At 38.9% G+C, this 8,036-nt stretch overlaps 1 long non-coding RNA gene across 1 annotated transcript; it reads right to left on the bottom strand.

The window, feature by feature from the left end:
- Window positions 1-259: 259 nt before the first annotated feature.
- LOC149090414 (uncharacterized) lies at window positions 260-1,237 on the bottom strand. Its single transcript, XR_016197620.1, has 2 exons — window positions 1,117-1,237; window positions 260-1,021 (listed from the first exon to the last, which is right to left on the bottom strand). It is a non-coding gene; the product is annotated as an uncharacterized LOC149090414 (long non-coding RNA).
- Window positions 1,238-8,036: the final 6,799 nt, after the last annotated feature.

Below are 8,036 nucleotides of genomic sequence, written 5' to 3'. Positions count from 1 at the left end.
TCAGAGTGTTGTCACTATTGCGGGTAATAATATTGCCAACAAAACTAGTCATAGATATTTGGGCATACAACTGGATAACAAACTCTTGTTAAAAACTCATATTAATAATATAATTGGCAAGCTTAGAACCAGAACTAAAGAATTAAAGTGGATAATTGGAGCTAGAAGTAAGCTGCCACTAAAACTTAAAATATTACTATATAAGCTGCTTATTGCGCCAATTTGGCAATATGCTCTACCTATATGGGGCGCGCTGATATGCGAGACCAGATTTAATAAGCTGCAAATAGCACAAAATAAAATACTTAGGGAAATAACAGGTGCACCGTGGTATGTCAGTAATAACACACTTCATATAGATCTGCAAGTAGACACTGTTGAAAGCATCTATAATAAACTGTGTTATAAATATGTGAGCCGGCTTCTTGCTCATCCCAATCCTGAGGCAAGACGAATTGGTAACTACCCGTGCATTCCACAACGGCTGAAGTGGAAGCGTTACACCGTGATGCTCAACAATCACTTGCAATCAAACATATTTAAGAAGAAATGGGAACTATTACAGGCCAAGCAGAGATGAGCACATGGTTGGACATACGGTGCTACTATCCCTTCTAATAATGCAGTTTCTACTCTTAATCATCCTGTTAACTTAAATCGGAACTTCAATACATATCAGAATATCAGTTTTAGGCGGAACGATGGTTTCAGGCAGGATACTGGCTCCACTCAAAATACTGGTTTCAATCAGGTCGTTGGCTCCCGGCAAAATTCCATTCCCAGTCGAAATATTGGCTCTAGTCGAGATGTCAATCTTATTCAAATCGACGTTCCCAGGCAGGATGCTGGCTCCAGATAAACTACTGGTTCCATACAGATTTTGAGTCCCAAAACAGGATGCCAGTCCCGGAAGAGATCACGTTTCCTGGCAGGATGCCATTTTTAATCAAGATATCTATACATTCACTGAAACATAATTAATCAAACTACTTTTGTATTTCACTTCACATATAATGTAACACTCATTTTTTGAGATCTACACACAGTAGGTGTCAGCAAATTTACACAAAATTAATCAAACTACTTTTGTATTTCACTTCACATATAATGTAACACTCATTTTTTGAGATCTACACACAGGAGGCGTCAACAAATTTACTACATTATACAATAGTATAGAAGTAAATAAATAAATATAGTCAGTCAGTCTACGGCACAGCGTCGAGCTGACCTAACTATTCAAAACTAACTATTCGAGACTGCTCGACTACGAGATCCCCTGAACCCTACAAGCAACTGATATTCCAATAATAATTAGCAAATACACACGCACACACACACACACACACACACACACACACACATACAAACAAACACACGCATACACACACTCAAATATACAGGCGATTGCGCTTGGGTTGCGCTGCAGTGTTGGCGATATTATGAGAACTTATTTGTTGAATAATTTAATTTCTAGACGTACGATCGTAATGAAACTTTCAGAACGTAATCATAATGTTAAAATATATGTGCACAAGTCTCTAGTATTTGATATACGACTTTTACAAAGATGAGGGTGAGGGGGTGGATTTAGGGGTGGGGGGTAAATTTTAACAAAAACCGAAATTGTATAAAATACATCTTTATATACATTTTAAATTTGGAGACTCTAGCTTGAAAGATGTAGGGGATATAATTATTTAAGTGATCTTCGATAAGATTTTTTATCGATAAAAAAGTATCGGAATGAGTTATCGTTTTTTAGTGATAAACTCGATATGCGCGTGATATGTACGGACATTTTAAAAGAAAGTTGAAGTCTCTAGCTTTTATATCTTCTGAAATCGACGCGTTCATACATACGGACGGACGGACGGACGGACGGACGGACAGACAGACGGACAGGGCCAAATCGACTTAGCTTGTCGCCCTGATCAAGAATATATATACTTTGTAGGGTCTGCCACGCCTCCTTCTGCCTGTTACATACTTTTAACAAAACCATTATACCCTGATTTCCCATTTTCAATGGGTTCAGGGTATAAAAAAAATAAAAAAAAGATCCAGGAAAAGCGAGTTAATCTTTCAGAAATATCTAGTGATTGGCTAATGGCTGAACAGCGCAAAGATGCTGATATCAGTAATATCGTGAAAGAGTTCAAAGAGAATTCTTTGCTCGAGGACTTGATAAAAACTTATGAGTTAAGAGGGGGAATATTATATCGTAAAATCCAGAGAAATGGTAGAACTCTATCCTTGCCAGTTGTCCCAAGAGCGTTCAGATGGTCTGTAATAAATCAGATTTATGAATCAATTTTACATTTAGGCTGGGAGAAGACGTTGGATAGGGCCTATGACTATTACTGGTTTGAAAACATGTCCAAGTATATACGAAAGTTCGTCGAAAACTAAGTGGGAAGTCTGATCAAAAGGAGTATGTTATTGTCCAAATAGATGCTTTCACTAAATTTGTCTATTTAACACACACGGTCAAGATTGATGCTAAGAGCTGCATAATTGTTGTGACAGCTGTATCATTGTTTGGAGTACCAAACCTCATAATCGCAGACCAGGGTAGGTGTTTCACCAGCACAAAGTTTTGCATTTAATTGCGACGGGCGCAAGTAGAGCAAACGGATAAGTTGAACGGACTATCAACACCTTGAAAATCTGTTAACTGCAGTTGAGACTAGCAATCGATCTTGGCAGGACGCGTTAGGAGAGGTTGTACAGTAAGTCGTGTAGCAAAGGCAAGTCCTTTAGAATTGTTTATTGGTAAGGTTGCTCGACCGTTGGGGCTGCTTCCACTGTGCGACACGACACATGAGGTCGATTTGGTAGAATCAAGAGCACGGGCAGCGGAAAATATTTCAGCAGCAGGGGCTTACAATAAAGCGCGATTTGATAAAACCAAAGCTAAAGTAGTTAGATATAAAATGGGCGACTTTGTGTTGTTGAGGAATGAAGAAAGGCATCAGACGAAATTAAGTCTCAAATTTAGAGGGCCGTTGCAGATATTTGAACTGTTAGACGGAGGGGTATGTACCAATTGAAATGGAAAGTTGCGACGAGGATTTGAATATTATTAAAAGAGAAGCTGTTGCAAGAGACAGTAATGGATTGATTGAAAGAGAAGCTGTTGCAAGAGACAGTAATGGATTGATTGAAAGAGAAGCTATTGCAAGAGACAGTAATGAAGTAAATGAAAGAGACACTGTTGCAAGAGACAGTAATGAAGTAAATGAAAGAGACACTGTTGCAAGAGACAGTAATGAAGTAAATGAAAGAGACACTGTTGAAAGAGACAGTAATGAAGTAAATGAAAAAGACACTGTTGCAAGAGACAGTAATGAAATAAGAGATGGTGAAATGTTCTGATCGTACCGTGTGGCACATGAGATAATTTGATGTAGAACAACGAGTTAAGGTTATGATAATGCGAACAATTATGAAGAATTTGAGCTAAGTAGAAAGATAAATTTATGTCGACCTAAGAATAAAACTAAAATCGGAAATAAGGTTTTATACAAACTGTAAGAAGAAATAAAAAATGTAAAAAGATATATAGTTGTAATAGATCAATTTTTGAGATAAAGCGGAAATTATATCTTATGTTTAAAAATTGGTAAATAAATTGATGATGTGGAAAAGCTTGGTATAATATTACACGAAGCCGTGTTAAGGTCAGGATGGCCGTGTCGAAGAGCAAGTAATTTTCACATTTTTTGAGCGTAAGCATTCAAAGCCTGTCTACGGCCACTAGGGGCGTGGCAATCGGCATTTGTAGTATAAAATTGCGACATTTATATGCTTGAGCATCTATGTATGTACATGTATATACAAAGAGGCTTAATAGGCATTGATAACACGGAAGGAAACATTTTTATAAAATTTAAAAATAAAATTTAAATATTTAAAAATTATAAAAGAAGCTAATATAACAAAATTTGCAATTTACAAAAAAGAGTTTTCCGCGGGATTTGAACTCGCACCCAAGCCATGTTTGTCAAAATAACAAAAACAAATTTAGCCGACGCACAGTGGAGCCTTTGCCGAAATAGCGTGGCAAAAATCAAAAAAGGTACTTTAAGCGATTTTTAAAAAGTTGATGTCATATGAAAATAAATCGATCTACTGGTTTGTAGCCGAAAGATTTTTGAAAATCGGTCAATTTTAAGGGTAGTTATAGCCCTTCAAAATTTGGGAAAGTGGCAAAGTTGTGAAAAGCAGCGAGTTTTTATGAAAAATATCCCACTTGTCAATAGAATTGTAGGAAAAATCTTTCACCAATTTTTGCAGTGTTGGTTGCGATTTAAAGAATGGATTATTACTAATAGAATAAACAAAAAATTAAGTTAATACGACTTTTCATTGCAGAGCTGGTTTAAATTTACTAAACCTCTAAATTTGACCATTTTTTTTTACCTAAAGTAGTCTATATCTTTTGAGTTCCGCCGAGTTCCGAGTTCAATTTATACACACGTGTTTCTGAATATGTCCTCTTTAATATAAATAAAACTTTTGCTGCCACCATGTTCCACCCCGGGTTTCTATAGCAAAAAACTAACCCAAAGTCGGCATAAAAAAGGTCAAATCTGCATGCAGCTGCATGCCGTAGGTAGAAATGCCGACGGCAAAACAGAAAATTAAAAAAAAATTTTTTTATTTTAATTTTTTTTTTTCTATTTTTTTATTTTTGTTACATTTATTGCATATAATTGAAATAAAATCAATTTCAACAAAAAAATTTGTAGAGTTTCATACAAAAACATACATTTTAGGACAAAAATCACATTTTTCAGGTTTGAGGTAAAGCACCCTGTTAACGCATCACCCTGTATTTTGGTTTATTTATAGCTTGAAGAATTCTCTGTCGAATGCTTTTTAAATGTTTGAAATATCTTGCTTGGTTTAAAAGTTATGATTTTTGTAACGCAAAATGAGCAAAGGCTCCACTGTGCGACGCCTTTGCCGACAGCGCTACCGCCTACTGTCAACAAATATAATTAAAATGAAATCCAAAAATGAGATTCTTGTTATGACGCATTATAGAAAAGAAGAGCCAGAGTAGCGGATGATAAATTTGCATACACTCATACAAATGAGCGCGTGCTTTACAAACTGGTAGCTAAAATACAATAAGCTAATAACAGAGCGTCATCTGACAAAACTACAATAACAGCTAGAAAATCCAGAAATCAATCGCAATTCTTAGAATGCTAAAAAGCACGCTTTTGTAATGTAAGCAAACGCTTAAGAATAGGTGTGACCGAAAGCTATCAACGAAAATTACCGGTACTCAAAAAGTGCACGATCAATATAATAATTATCGATTACTCGATAAAAATTACCAAAAGCTACAATATAATCAAAAAGCATAATTGTTTTGTACTAATTTTTTTTAAAGCCAAATTAAATTAAATTTACAAAGGGACTGTGAATGAGTATTCCGCAGTCGGTAGCGCCCGACTGCAACGGTCTTACTTGTTGTGAGGAGCAATATAGGTATGCACGTATTAATGTATATGAACGTACGTATTTGCTGTGCGTTTATATGCATATACGTGCATATATATGTTGCTCCACACAGCGACGCGAATACTGTAGGAGCGACCCTCGCACTGGAAAGGGGGGGTCAAAGTCCTGTTAGAGGCGGTCTCTTTCGCTCCTACAGATTCAGCAATGGGTTCGCGTCGCACGCACGACGATCATCGGGGACCGTTAGCCGAGGTGCCGTTCGTGCCGGGTGATAGTAGTGATCACTTTCACTCGCAGGGCACCAACGGTACTTCGGCCAATGGGAGGCGGTCACGCAATTTGGCGGGCAAGTGGCGTCACCCGAATCACGCCACTTTACCGTTGCTGTGGAGCCGAGGTGCCGTTCGTGCCGGGTGATAGTAGTGATCACTTTCACTCGCAGGGCACCAACGGTACTTCGGCCAATGGGAGGCTGCCACGCAATTTGGCGGGAAAGTGGCGTCACCCGGATCACGCCACTTTACCGTTTCTATGGGCACGAGCGGCTGAAAGGCCCCGCTCCAGAGCCGAACGGGCCCCGTTATCACCCGAAGCAGGGCCTGTGGCTGGGCTATAAAAGGCCACCGGCGGCTCCATGAGAGGCTTGAAATGTTTGAGAGGCTTGAAATGGTTGAGAGTTTTGAGAAAAGTGAGAGGCTTGAGAAAAGTGGTGATTAAAGTGATTAGTGAAAGTCAACGCGAGTGGTGAATCAGGACTCCCAGGACTTCAAAGGACAGCAAGGACATCGTGGGAACAGCAAGGACATCGTGGGAGCAGCAAGGACATCCAGTGGGAATCCTTGCGACAACAAAAGAGGCAATCAGCAGCATCAGCGGCACCGATCAGGACATCGGTGCATATCAGCGGCTTAAGCGAGGCCTGCACATCTGAGTAAGTTCGCGTAGCCGTGCGCAAGAGAAGTGTTTGTGAGCGAAAATAAAGCTAGTGTTGTGCTGTGAGCGAGTGGGATAGTAGGAGAGGCCTGCATATCTGAGCGAACCGCCAGAGTTTTGTTCAGACCGAAGTCCTGGCGTTTCCCGAATCGTCCCGGTAAACTAGCGTGTTTTATCACAATACTCTCGCAGCCGGAGTGCGTTGAACCCAGCGCTCGGTAGGTGTGCTTCGCTAAAGCCAACCAGCGAGTCAGCATAACTTTAAGTGACGTGTACATTTTAAACTTAATCAAGAGAATATATTTACGCTATAAAACCTAAATTCACAAGTGACTAATTATTATCGCTGGGGCTTCAACAAATAAATTTGTTGGCACGAATCCACAGTCAGCTGAAACTAGCCCAGCTTAGACTCGGGATAAACCGAAGGTTCGTTACAACTGGCGCCCAACGTGGGGTTCGTTACATTGTTTTAAATGAACTTGTTTCTGCTGTCTACAAATCAAGACTGACTTTTTAAAGGCGATAATGCAGCTTCGCAACATAGCATTCGTCAGCAAGCGTTGCCCACACGAATACGAGTAATGCTTAAGCGGCACCAAGTCGAGGCGGCGGTGAACAAAATTTTGTTGGTTTTGCAGGTCCAGAAGATGCCAATCGTTATAGCAAATAGTGCCAATAAGTTGTGCATATATTGCTGTTAAGTGGGTGAAGTTTAAGTTTTTCATCTCTATTATTCCATTCTGCGTGTTAAGAGTCTGTAGTTGAAGCTTATATAGACTGATATCATTAATTGTATTAATTATCTTTGTCTTCGAGCTGTGGAATCGAGAGAATGTATTTTTCGGTATAATCTACCTCTGTGTCGTCGTATTTCAATCCATTTATATTAATGGAACAATTCTTGAATGTGATAATGGCTGATCCGTTAATTCGTTTCGGTTTGCCACATGTGGATGTGATTGTTGTGTTGATGGTATTGAAGATGATAACGTGGCGTTGTTCTATTTCTTTAATGATTTCTTCACTGCCAATATCTCTAACGTCGCATGTTGTTGTTTCTTCGTTTAGAATGCCCTTTAGGCACTGTTGGTTGATTGATGGAGTAAAGTCAAGTGAGAAGATACAGCCCTTGTGTTAAGAAATACTTTTCTTCCTCAGAGTGACCCCAATAATGCCAGAAAAAATTTTTTCACTCAAAAAAATGATTGGGTTGCACTAACGGAGGATGAAGCTTTAGCATATCTGCTTGAAAATTCATTAACTAAAATTCAATACAACAACTTTCGTGAGCTCAGCATTTCCCGATCTTGCGAACTTTTTCCTGCTTACAACAAAGTGAGAGAAGCTAAGTCTTGACTTAATGTAAGCGATTAATGATATTAATGTAAGCGAGTCAGTAGCTGAAGACTCGCTGCAAAGTCTTCTAGACCACATTAGTTGCCGTATAATTCAAATGCAAAAAGATTTATTTGAGCAGTTTGGTAATACTTTAAGTCTGACCCTTATTGCAAGCTATGGATTTGACTGATCAACCGGACAAAGCAGCTATAGGCAGCACTTTTTTGGATGTGATTCATTGCTGTCTGTCGACTCGCTTTTTGCAACAACAATAATTCCCCTAA

The sequence above is a fragment of the Drosophila navojoa genome, unplaced genomic scaffold (genome assembly GCF_054131105.1).
Source record: "Drosophila navojoa isolate 15081-1374.11 unplaced genomic scaffold, UAZ_NAV_1.0 NAV_Backbone_211, whole genome shotgun sequence".
In the NCBI taxonomy this organism is placed as follows: Eukaryota; Metazoa; Arthropoda; class Insecta; order Diptera; family Drosophilidae; genus Drosophila; species Drosophila navojoa.
This window is presented reverse-complemented; position numbering and strand designations above follow the sequence as displayed.